Below are 13,647 nucleotides of genomic sequence, written 5' to 3'. Positions count from 1 at the left end.
ATCTGCATCTGATCATCACATTACAATTATTCAAATTCTCAGTGTTAAGCATGATAATATGGTAACATATCACACTGAAGTAGGCTGATTTAAAATTAGCATTTATTTAAAATAAAAGTTCTTCTTTTGGCAAAACTACATTTCCTTAATAGCCTAAACAGAGGCTTTTCTCCCTTCAAACTTAAATTGTCAATGTTTCATTACATCACTGTTTGAAAACACAATATTTTTGTACCTTTTAAAAAGGGCATTTTTCCACTAATTTTATTAAATGTATGCTCCATCTTTCATTTCAAATTCTCAAATTTGATCAATATATTCAATTAAAATAATAAGACACTAGGCTGTTACCAATCAAATTAAATAATTAACATTGAAAAATTATAACTGTATTAATTTGGATTATTTTAAATATTTTTGAATATACAAATAAGGAATGTTGAAAAGAATGTTACTTTATAAAACTAAACCGCCAGTAGGAGGCGGCAGGCGACCGTCTTAATGAGCGAGTCATTGAGTCATTCATTCAAACGATTCATTCAAACGGCTGATTTATTCCGAATGAGGCAATTTATGAATGGGTAATTGAATCTTTGACTCAACCGATTCGTTCAAAATGCTGAATCATTCAGTAATGCAACAAGTGTTGCTGTGAGATGCGCGATGGTTCTGCAGTGATCTTTGTTTGGAACTATTTTCGCTGCTGAAACAGAACAAAAACAGTCATTGCGTCTAAAATGTAAGTGACTTAATTTTAACTATTTGTTTATTGACCTGCTATGAAATCAGTCTCGGTTTCAATCTTGATGGCATTCAGGAAAACAGTTACTTCTATAGCCTAACGTTACACACAGCAATATAAACAACATATCTGCATGCTCTCTTCACGTCGTCCTTGTAAAATAATAATAAGTAAACGAACATCAAAATCACTTCGCTGAGAATGAAACGCCACTTACCAGCAACCGCAGATTTGAAGACATCCTCTGGTAGTGCGCATAGCCGCGCGAAATAAAAAAAAAATGTGCGTGCAGCGTGAGGAATGAGGTGAAAGGTCATCATGTGGGTCATTTTATTTACGGCTAAATTATTATTAATTAATTCAATAAATATATTTGTTTGACAGGGAAGCTGTGCGCAAACAGGAATATATATTATTTTTCAAAAATAGAAAAAAAGCACCCCAGAAAAAAGGGCACTTTCTCTCCAGGAATAAAAAGGGCAGGTGCTCAAGCCCCTTTTGATGTCTATGTGTGCACGTGCCTGCTACCGTGTCTCTGGACCGGAGCACACTGTGTGTTCGCTGTTTGCGTGACACTAACGTGGTTAACAGACTTCATTCGCCCCAATGGAAAGCATATTTACACTGTCTGAATTGTTCCCTATACCCTATATACTATAGTGCACATATGCCATTCACCATGTAGAAAATAGTAAATATGAGAACAAGTGACCGATTTCAGCCACAGCTTCAGTGTCTATTTATAAATATAGGGGGCGGGACGCTTTAGATTCTATAGAGCATTTCATTAAACAGAAAATCTGATGAGAAGTGCAGAGTGATGTCATCAAAATCATTGATCCATATTGGCGGAAGTGAGAGACTTAGACTAGAAGATTATATCTTCTCAATGCGAATGTTGTCATTGTTTTGAGCACACTAGCTTATAGATAACAGTAAGGTTAACATTGTCATGCTAAAAGCCACAAACTTCAAATTTGCTTTCATAGGAACTTTAACTAATCAAAAGCAAAACATCCATCAAAAAAAAAAAAGATTTTCATTTTGCAATACAGCACTATAAAATTTCCACCATAATATTTTTTTTTCAGATAACTTAATAAAAATAAATATTTAAATCTTAATTTTAATGTATTAGCTATGCAATATATAATTTAAATTTAATTTATATTTATATTCAATATAATTCAATCAAAATGAATAATATAGTTATCAATAACTATTAATTAAAAACAAACGTTGAATGTTTATGGGTAGCCTAATTCATACAGGTAAATACTATATATATATATATATATATATATATATATAGATAGATAGATAGATAGATAGATAAAAATTGCACTTACTGCTATTTCTGCTTTTTCCTGGCAGCAGATGGAAACAGAGCAGCGTTTATAAATGAGCTTTGGGTCACATGATGTCTGTCGGTCTCTGGTGCTTTGAGGGTGAAGCAGAGAGACAGAGTTCCGTGGACATTATTTTGTCTACAAGAGGTAAGAACAAAGACAACACACTTTAAAAAACAACAAACTAAGCTGAGACTTGCAACATAGAAAATAAGTTTAATTAGTAAATGAGCTGTAAAACAGCTGAGAGCTTACTGAACATGTGAATGATATTTAGACTACTTTTTACTCCTTCTTCACATGGTTTAGGGTAAAAATTTGTTTTCACACTGAGTAAGGGTAAAGCATTTTCTCTCAGTGAGTAATACATAAATGGGACAGAGGGTGTGTCTGTATAATATGATTGTCTTTCTCATTCTAGACTGGTAATTGGTTTCCTGGGATAACTTAATACTGTCCTTGGGTCACACAACTTCAGCATGGACGACTACTCCCACGACATTCAACTGAAAATCATTTCATCTTTACACCTTCATCTTCCTCCTCTCTCACACCCTTGTCTAACCTGCTGTTTTGCACCTACCGCTCATTGTCAGCCAAAGAAAAGATGCCCATTAAAGGGATAGTTCAAACAAAATTGAAAATTCTGTCATCATTTACTCACCCTAAAGTTGTTCCAAACCTGTATGAGTTTCTTTATTCTGCTATTCGGTAGCCATTGACTTTGATACTAGGAGAAAACAATACTATGAAAGTCAATGACTAAAGTTAACTGTCTGATTACCAACATTCTTCAAAATATCTTCTTTTGTGTTGAAGAGAAGAAATAAACTCATACAGGTTAAGGGTGAGTAAATGATGACAGAATTTAAATTTTTGGTTGAACTATGCCTCTTATGTTAACATAAACCTGAATTTTTAAAAAAGCAACCATTATGTTGATATGATATTCTGCCATTTAGATAATTTTCCTAACATTACGATCTTTATCTTTGCTTCAAGGTCTTGTGGGATGTAGTTGTGACATGGGCTGTGTTTGGCATCCAAAGCATGGTGGCAGGGTTTCGAGCGCTCATGGAGGACTCTGCTGTCTGCTCTGATAAGATTCTCGGGCAGGAGGACTGGTCGTCAAGTCAAGTCAAGTTTATTTATATAGCGCTTTCACAATACAGATTGTATCAAAGCAGCTTCACAGTATTAACCACAGTCGTGGTTCAACGTGCCGTCCGCTACGGGCTTTTTCTTGTTGGAAAATGTGGCCATTTATGCGTACAAAGCAGCGCTATCTCACGACCAATTCGTACAAATTCGTACGAGTGAGTAAAATGTGACTGATTCGTATGAATTCCTACGATTTGTCTAAACCCCTGTGACGGTTAGGTTTAGGGGCGGGGTTAGGGGTAGGTCATTCGTACGAATTCATTCGAATTGAGCAACTCGTAAAATATGTACGATTTAGCAAAAATTTTACAAATTCGTACAAGTGAGGTCGTCTGAATTCGTATGAATTAGCCGCCTCACAAAATTAGTATGAATTGCCGTGAGATCGGGTTGCACAAAGTGGTGTTCCAGTCCTTCGATCTGCTGTTAGCTGTGCACCACTTCTTTGCCCTGGCAGGGTTTGCTGGGGTGGTTGTGTGGGACTGGCTGGGTCATTTCTTGCCTATGCTAACCCTGCTTCACCCTTCACATGCTTCTCCTGGATGCTGCTTAAGGTGAGACGCAATGGTCAAGGGAAAATGTTTTTGCTTGACAACTTAATAAAGTCTTTAAACTTAATCTGTCTGTGAGATTTAGTGCAATTTGTGCATGGAAAAGCTATGTGAGCAAATCAACAAATAAACTGTTTGTCTAAAGACTGCAGTGATCTTCTGAAACACCAGCAGGCCAATTTCACTTCTATTTTGATATGGAGAAAAATATGTTTTTCTTCCTCTATTCAACAATTTATCATGCCTGATTCTGGGGAACACTTTATATAGCTCTGCTATATTTGTACACTGTTCTTAGAAAGAGGAACTTTTTCTTTTTCTGCCATTTAAATGGATGTGCTTGACCCTTGTGCTCTCTTCTCGTGACTTTTGGAGCATCTGGGTCATAGCACAGCATTCTAAAAATACAAGTTAGTATTTATTTAAATACAAAAAGACATCTATAGAACATTTTTCTTTCCAATGCCTTGTCTCACATTTTTAAATACAAAAACGCTTTCTGTATGAACAACCCGGAATGCTTTTTTTTTTTGCATTCCACTGTGCTTTTTCATTGTTTTTCTAGGTAAACATTCGCCACATGGACACGCTTAAACATTGCACTTATTGCCTTGCATCTTGCACAGTAACATGAATGACACAGCGTTCTAAAAAAAAAAAAAGGCACTCAAGTTAAATCTAACTCATTATTGTAACAAAAAATAAATATATTGTGGACAATGACCCTGAAGAAAGACCCGTGTTTTTCGCAACATGTTAGTCTGTTTTAAAAAATACATACTGCCATGTAAAATAAGGGCATTTTTATAGATTTGTATTGTTTTTGAAAGAGATGTGCATTTTACATTTTTGATGATTGAGACTATACTCCACCCGTGCAATGAGCCATGTGCTTCACAAGATGGAATAGGGAAAAAATAGGCTACCTGTTGGTGAAAAGAGAAAAGGCCATTCCTCCTTAACAACTGCAATGGCTGGTGCAGGTCCACTATTAAGATAGCATCGCTGGATGATAAGATTGGGTACTGAAACCCGGACCCGGTAGCCTACTTATATGGAACCGGTACCCAGGTAACGGTAGCCTATGTAACCGGACCGAATCAAAACGCAGATTTCGGTGCCACTTGCCTCAGCTCGTCAGCTGTCGGTTGAAATATTTGCCATCTGGTTCTCCGAAACGGACGTTAGAAGCATAATCAGTATGTAATCGCTAGTTAACCATTCGATGCGTACGACCGTTCACACCGCTGTGATTAAAACGTTCAGATCGCGTGATCATCAACCTCTAAATTCAAATCTGCGTTCGCGCGTTGGCTGGCGCTGAGCCAGAGACAGACGCGCTCAGCGCTGTCATATATAACAACTATTCAGTGTTTTCAAACACATAACGTTTATTTTAGGTTTCAGACATTTAAATACACATAAGTAGGCCTACTAACAAAACAATACATTTATAGTTTGTAAAATAGATACACAAGCAGGAAATCAAAGTTCGTTTTGTTCCGCGTCATGTTTAGTGTGAAAAGTCGATGTCCCTACAACAAACCGGCATACATCTAATCCCGATGAGCGCTCCTTGTCACAGTTGTAGCTAAACATGACGGCGTTCTTCTTCCGGGAGCGGTTTCGCGTCACGGCATTTAAAGTGATGCGTTCTAAAATAACACTCACCTTGTGCAGGACATGCCATAAGTCAGGAGAGGTGTTTGCCCAGAGAAGGCAAAAATGTGTAGCCTAGGAATCTAGACGCACCCTAGCGGCAGCAAAAATTATTTTGCAGCCAGGGTAGTCTAGCAACTCTCCATTGACTTTCGGAGCTGTAAAAACCTAAATTGGGTCAGGCCAATCACATCTGTATAGAGTAGGCGGGGCGGGCTTAACATAATGATGACAGAGTTGCGACGGTTCCCTGCTACTTGAAAACAAAGAATGGCTGCTGCTGCTGGAGAACAGTCTGTTGAATCGGCTTTGGCCGCGACTCTGGAGGACTTGGAGTTAAGTTTTTCTTTGAGAAAAGAGCAAAGAACGACACTTAAGTCATTCTTAAAAAAAGGAAGATAATATGTTCGTAGTTTTGCCGGCCAGATTCAAAAGTTGAATCTATCAACTAACGTTAGCTCCGCTGTTGGGAAAACGCTCTGGTTGGTTGAAGCGCTGTCCTATTGCGTGCAGAGTGAATTTGAAAGACAGCCGTTTATCCCGCCCCTCGGATTGAGCCGTGTCTATGGTGAGTTGCCAGACCTAACATCTTGATGTAGGTCTAGCTTGCCAGGCTAAAAAATGTGGTCATATTTTTGCAAAAAAAAAAAAAAAAAATGCTGAAATGTAAAGCTGTTTTTTAGCAAACCAAGAATACAGACTACTTAGCGGCTATTAGTACTGCAACTGTTTTTAGTGTTATTTAGTGTTAAATTATTGTAGTTGTGTTAGGTGTCTTAGGTTTTGTGAATTTGTTGGGTTTTCTATTTAGGCTACTTATTTAAATATATTTAAGTATACTTAACTTTGAAAATATTGTTCGATTTTAAGAATTTTCTATTTTATTATTTTTCAATAAAAAAAGCCATTCTTTAATGTCATTCACCATCGTTTTGAGGCTTTTAATTTTATTTTTAAATTTTTTTTTAAGTATCGATTCAAGCACCGTTTAGGCACCGGTACCGTTTTAAAAGTATCGATTTGTCACCAGTATCGAAAAAAAAAAAAAAAAAAAACGATACCCAACCCTACTGGATGACATAGGTCTTCTCCATCAGAGGTTCAGCTATCTCAGCACCACTCATGCCTTCCTCTGAGTAGATGTTAAGGAGATGACTTTTGATGCCATCTAATGATGCCTCAGTTTTGCCAAATGGAACTTCTACAGGACACCACCTTACACAGCCGTACTGATCTACAGGGGCTCTTGTCATGCCTCTACCTTCATCTGGTACCTGACTGTGCATCCTTCTCTCTCTGCGTCCTTCTCTCTCTGCGTCGTCTCGCTAGAGTATTGTTCCTGGTTTTATATTCCACCCTAGTTTTTATTTGCTGCAGAAGAGAATGACAACCATCTCCAAGGATGTCTCCATTTTTTGCAACGTCAGCAAAGCATTTCGGATGGCTCCTTACAATGCTTCGAACAATGTTGTGACACATTGCTCTGTTTGGGTTAGGGTCATGATCCAACATCTGATCAACCACTGCCCTAACCATATCTTTTCTATCGCTTGGTGATGGTCTTGTTTTATTTGTTAGTGCCTTTCGAATAGCTACTGGCATCCTATCCCAGTTGACCTCAAAGGCTACATGCCATGGTCTGCCAAGCGGCAAGGATGGAGACGAAATGGTGTCTTGAGGGCATGGGGAGTTGGAAGGTGTATTTAAGGAGCTGGGGACAAAGGTTGGAGTGACAGGAACAAGTTCCAGTTGAACTGTTGCGAGTCCTACAAATAAGAGAACAGATTATTACATGAAGGGAGAGAGAAAGTACTCCATCTGTGTTTGATCATCGCTCTGAATCCGATCTGGATGTAGTCTTTGACAAAAATTTAATTTTCTCAGATTTTTGCTCATGTTTTTATTTTTATTTGTATGAAACTTAGCGGGGAAATCCTCAATTCCCTTAAAACTCCACTAATATTTCCTTTGTCCACTAATAATTTTTGACACACAGGGTCTTTATTTTGATTCATTTACTTTATTATTCATAAAGATTAAATATGACAATTAACTTTAGTATTTATTGTTATGTGTTGTATAATCGCTAATAAAAAATAAAACAATTACTTTGGGCAAGAAAAAAATTACTTTGGGCAAGTAGATTTCTAACCCACTTGACCGACCGAGTAGATGCTATGCTATATTTACACTTATGTAATGCTGCCTTTTTCCCCAAAAAAATGTTTTTTACTTAATTTTATGCAGTCTATGCTTCTACTTTATTTTTATTCTATTCAACTTTATTCAACTTTAGTTTATTCAACTTTTCAATGGGACAGTATAAAAAATATAGTTACCTTAAAAGCCATTCAGTAACTTTCGACACTGAATAGGTTGAAGGCATTTCTCTATATCTTTTTCTTGAACCAAAGCAAGGTCTTCCTTGTTTTCCACACCAAGCTCTTGCAACCCATAAAGCAGTGAAGCCAGAGTTTCTTCAGAGAGACCAGGTATGAATGACAGCACCACTTCTTTCATCATTACTTCATCCATTTTCTGAAAAGAGAGTTTGAGCAGACACACAAACAATTCCATTTGTCAAATTACTATAGTTATAAACACAATGTTTGAGCTTTATTACTGCAACAGACTGTACCTAAAAGAGTGGAACTTTATATAACTCATCATTCCTGACCAAACCAAAAGTTTCCAAGTTTACTGCACTTTTCAGTCACACTGTCCATTTTCCATGTTGATTACAAACAAATTATGTTTACTCACACTTTACTGTTATACGTACAAGTTGTCCAACATTTCCACAACAGATATCAAAGTACACTATCCCTTTGCACTATATATGAACTGGGGGGAACACAATTAAACTATTTACATTACAACTATATAGAAAAACACATTTAGTAAGCAAAAAAATGTCTCAAGTAATTGACAAAAGGAAGGTATGAATTGAATCTGGATGTAATGAACTAGGATATTTAAGAAACAAATAACAGTTTAGACAAAATATATTGAAATAGTTGGATTTAATACAGACAGGGATGGTATCCGTTTCTTTTTTTTCTATAGCATTTGTTTTTTTACCACACCTAAAAACCGCCAGCTCTGGGCACCTAAACTTTGACTGTGTGATGAGTGATACACTGTAAAAAATTTCTAACCCTCCCAAATCAAAAATTTCAAGTGACCGATAACATCTAAATTTTTCACTTGGCCCAAGTGAAATTCTGTAAATTATAAAATTAAATTCACAGATTTTCACTTGGGCCAATTTAAATTTACAGAATTTCACTTGGGCCAATTGAAAAATTTAGATGTTATCGGTCACTTGAAATTTTTGATTTGGGAGGGTTAGAATTTTTTTACAGTGTACAATAATGACTTTAAGCTTAAACAAGCTTAAAATATGCACAGTTTTACAATCTTTTTTTTTATTTTCATCACTGTGATGAGAACATGTACTACAGAACATTTGGTAGTAAAGCAGAACCTGTGCCATAGCTTAAAAACATGTTATTAAAAGGAACACCCAATAAGTTTACATCTTGTGTGTGCATTTTTACCTAACTAGCTTGCTCCACTCGTCACATCAATTCTGGCTACCTCTGTCACGTGCCAGTTCAAACTGCCTATGGAAAACAATGGTGGATAGCATTTAGTGATATATCATACACTTTGTATGATGGAGGAGGATAATAGTCAAGCAAATTATTTTGCTCGATGCAAACACAATCCTCTTGGGCTTCTCCTAATTCACAATAGACACCCATGTCACTCAGCTTCACAAAAGTATGTTTCTGAGTCACAAACTGCACAGAATCTTATCATTAAGAGTAATGATAAGATTAATCTTTCCAACAGAGAGTTCTCCATCAGTACTCTCAAGCAAAACACACATCCCCTTTCGGTATACTGTGCCTTTCACTGTGATTTCATTGCAAGCTACTGCACACTGTGACTCAAAATTTCGACCAGCTACTGATGCCCTGATCCTGTCGTTGTAATCACTCACATAAAACTCTGTACCCTCATCAACATGCACATCTGAAGGAAAGAGACTGCCTGCACTCAGGTAGGCTTGCAATAGTTGGTGTCTTTCTGCAAGAGTTTTGCAAAGATTATTAAAGTTGTGCAATGTCCTAGCACACTGCTTGAAGAAGGTATGTTTGCTCTCGAACCGTAACGTCCACAGGCGTATAAGTGGGCCAAAGTGAAGAATCAGCTCTAGGTAATGGCACAAATAGTGATGCTTGGGTTTTAACAGACTGGCAGGGAAACACCTTTGACAACTGAAGACATATTCTTCAATAAGGACTTTAAGATATGCCACTTGGCCTGCTGTAATGGCTGGTGCACAAACAAGCTCCACAATCTATCTCAGCTGCAGAATGAGTTGCCATACTTCATTTTCAGAAGGATCTTTAATTCTGTCACCCACAAAAAGAGGTAGCAACCTCAGAAAGCACCAATTTTGAACTGCATGTCCACTTAATCGTTCACTACCAGGAGACATGTCTGCTGGTTTGCTGCTGGCATCATTTCCTTGATATTTGGATTGATTTTTACATCTGTTTAATTGTAAGTAGGTAAAGTGCTTCTCCTGAACCAAGTGACCAACAAACAAGGCAAGGTCATAAGATACACTACCCAAGTCATGCTCCAGACATGGCGGGAGCCCTGGCTAGCAAACATGAAAATAATTAAGCTGGTTAAAAGGAAAGTCCATCTTGATGCCGCATACTGTGGCAGTAGCACTGTTGTCTAAACCTTGCAAATGACTTTGATAGGATTGTGCAGTTCTTGAGTCCCACATGTGTATGGTTCAGTCATAAATGCATTTCTGTCGATCTCACAGTAGCGGCAGAAATGGCTTGCCCCCAATGCAATGTGATCCCAGGCTGTCTCCTGAAATGGCAACTAAAGCTCCTTTTACAACTCTGCCATCATTTGTCAAAATACCTCCTTCCTCTAGAAGTTTGAGGTCACTGATCAATGGTTCAAAAACATTGTTCATGCCAAAGTATTTAAAATCTTTCTCTCTACATAGGAGGACAAGTTGCATGTGATCTATTGTGGATCTATAGTGAGGCAAAATGTCAGTCAGGGTCATGTAAACAGCTAAAACAATGTGTCCCCCCCGCGCCGCTCCATCTCTCACATCCTGAATTATATTTTCAGTAGCTGGTTGCAAATGTGTGGCGACATATTGTTCTCTTACAGACTCACTTTTGAACAGTGTAGCTAATGTCTCATGGATAGGAATATACTAGGCAAAGCACTCCTTACCATTTTCATCACTGCCCAAAAGAAAAGGCACAGGCTCTACATAGTTGAAACTGGTTTTAAAAAAACTCTTCCTTTTTTGGTCTGTACTCAAAATGTCCCTGTTACACATCTTAAGAGGATCTTCCCTGTTGATTTCATCAATGATATTGCTTACAATGGCCTCTTGGATTCCAATTTCTTTCAGTTTCTTACGTAAGATCATAAGAGAATGTGATAGGCCAATTTCATGGGCATTTTGAAAGTCCTCAATGATTGTCTGTATGGTACTGGCTGGTAGCAATAACTTTCCTTGTAATTTAAGATACACTGTAAACCCTAATAAGTTGAGACTACTCAAATGATTAAGGAAAGTGGTTGCGTAAGTTTTTTTTGAGTAATGGGAAAATGCAAACTCAATTAATTGAGTTGACCTAATGTGGTCTTCTCATTGAATTAACTTAAATGTTTAAGATAACTTAAAAGGCAAATAGACTTACCTCAAACTTGCCAGTTTATATTTTGTTTACTTATTATTAAATAAATAAATTTTAAATAAATTATAAATCATTAAACCAAGTTTTGTTTTTCACATCAACAGCTTTATTAGGGTTACATTAGATATCTTAACTTCTATAATGCATACTGACTGAACAGCATATATTAACATTTAATCAGTAAAAAATACAATTACAATACTTGCAGTAAATTAAATCCATTTAGAAATTTAGAAATTGACCAGATCAGAACAATTGATCAGAACAATTAAAAGCACACTGTAATGAACAACAACAGACATTTTTATCATCTTTAACTTATCTTTCACCCTTTGTAATAGTTGTGCGAGTCCCTCAGTTGTCCTCAAATATTCAAAATATGCTGGAAAACCAAAACATGTACAGGACCTGGATTTTTCTTAAGAACAATCGGCACTTTAACTGCTCAGGACAAACAAATGACACATGAACATTCATCACAAAACAAACAAACAAAAAACAGTCATCAATCATCCAGGTAATGACATAGAATTAAGAATGAAAATTATTATTAAAAAAAATTAACAGGGTCACTTTTAAATCATTTAAAAAAATTAACAGGGTCACTTTCACTATTTTTTAAAATTCAGCTATAATTTGGACTAAATGTAAACATATGTTAAGTGAAATAGTTTCATCATGGCAGTTACTATTATTTATTTTTTTTAATTCTGTAATGTGATGTAATCTTTTGACCACAACTGTGTGTGTGTGATAGAGTCAGTACTGCAGGTTAACATCAGTGAGATCTCATCCTGTGGAAACTGCCACTGTTGGTTCAAATGGTTTTCATTGCCGAAGTCCTACAGATGAATGGTTGAGGCCGGGAACGGAGGATCCTGTGAAAAAAAATAAAAAAATTAAGACACATTTTCTCTTAATAGATTGTACAGTTCTTATTGTTTAAGCACAGGTTAGAGTGATATAATAATAAAAATGTAACAATACAAAGCAATTTTGTTAGTTGGACAGCAACAAGAATGGAAATAATCAAAGCAAGTCAAAGTGCTTTCTTGCCATTTCAGTAACTAAATAAAATACAAGATAACTTGAGAAACTGAATGGTATTCAAACAAAAAACTCTTTCTGTGTGCGTTACCTGATTGATGACTCTGTTCTTTGAAGAGCAGCACTAATCGAGAAGAATGGCAGCATTTACCACGTGGCCTAAAAAACAATCATATATATATATATATATATATATATATATATATATACACACACACAGTAAATTATATAATAATAAAACTAAGTAACGTCACATGGTAGATTTCTACACTTACTAGAACATTGAAACAAACAAAAGGAGTGAAATTTACACTGCACTTTAACAAATATGATATATTTTTAAGTACGTTGCTAAAACACACCTTTTCTGCCTTGTCTACCTCACATTAATCAAACGTCAGCTGCAGTTTTTCCTTCAGTGCTGTTTTTGAAGCCTCTGGGGACAGTTGAGAATAAAGTGTCTGCTAATTTGTCAAAGGAGAATACGTTAACAACTCAAGCACACTAGTTAGGTTAACATTAATTAATAAACATGAATATTTAACTAATGACTAACTTCTTAGAAATGTATGTAGTTAGCAGTTGCTAAGTAATATACCAGTTAGCAGTTACCAAACTAGCTAAGATAGCTAGACTAATTTTACAACATAAACGCACTCAATTTAAATCAACAACACTTAATCTTATGTTTTGGTAAATATTCTATTTAAAAAGGTTTTATGAATTTACCTTCGTCTGATATAAATGTATGAAAACACAGGATCAGGATGATGTCAGCGCACTCAGTAACTGAAGGCAGTGGGCTAGAAAATACAGTTCAGATAAAATATGGCATTGAAAAACGTTGCCATTGTTTTATGGTAAACATGTTATTTACAAAGATTTTATGAATTCACACTTACCTTCGTCTGATGTAAATCACACAGAAAATACCGGACGTTGTCAGCGCGCAAGATTTGAATGGAGCAGAGGGAATAGGGTATATGTCGAACGTCGCATGACGAAACCGGAAACCTGGTCTCATCGCATCCGCTTGTCATAGAAAGTGTTAACAGCCGTATGAACTGACGCCGATATCTATGGAATTTTAAGGTAATCAGCTAACCTACCTATCTCACTTTGTTATTGGCGTTTTATTCTATTTAAATATCTAAACGTTAGTGTGAAGATTTTTTTTTTTTTTTACTTCTAAATATCGATCTTCACATGCGAGGGACATTGGTTATGATCATCTTTGCTCGCTCCTTTTAAGTTATCTTGAGTAAAACAGTAAAAAAATGCAAGAAGCACATACAAAAGACCTGAAACGGAAGCGATGCGTTCTGTTTTCCGGTTTCGTAATGCGACGTTCGACATATACCCAATTAACGGCTCGAAAACAA

The 13,647-nt window shown here is 36.4% G+C and overlaps 1 long non-coding RNA gene and 1 pseudogene across 2 annotated transcripts; both read right to left on the bottom strand.

Annotated features, from left to right (window-relative positions):
* Nucleotides 1–4,697: 4,697 nt before the first annotated feature.
* LOC307153870 lies at nt 4,698–7,997 on the bottom strand (annotated as a pseudogene). Its single transcript has 3 exons — nt 7,802–7,997; nt 6,534–7,228; nt 4,698–4,808 (listed from the first exon to the last, which is right to left on the bottom strand). The product of its transcript is annotated as an uncharacterized misc_RNA (transcript).
* A 3,314-nt stretch (nt 7,998–11,311) lies between these two features.
* LOC307153730 lies at nt 11,312–13,281 on the bottom strand. The gene is made up of 5 exons (XR_013820192.1): nt 13,168–13,281; nt 12,995–13,068; nt 12,628–12,729; nt 12,357–12,424; nt 11,312–12,096 (listed from the first exon to the last, which is right to left on the bottom strand). It is a non-coding gene; the product is annotated as an uncharacterized lncRNA (long non-coding RNA).
* Between the last annotated feature and the right edge of the window lie 366 nt (nt 13,282–13,647).

Source organism: Squalius cephalus, assembly GCF_949319135.1.
Source record: "Squalius cephalus genome assembly, chromosome: 25".
Lineage (NCBI taxonomy): Eukaryota > Metazoa > Chordata > Actinopteri > Cypriniformes > Leuciscidae > Squalius > Squalius cephalus.
The sequence above is the reverse complement of the archived record's forward strand: the minus strand, read 5'-3'. Positions and strand labels throughout refer to the sequence as shown.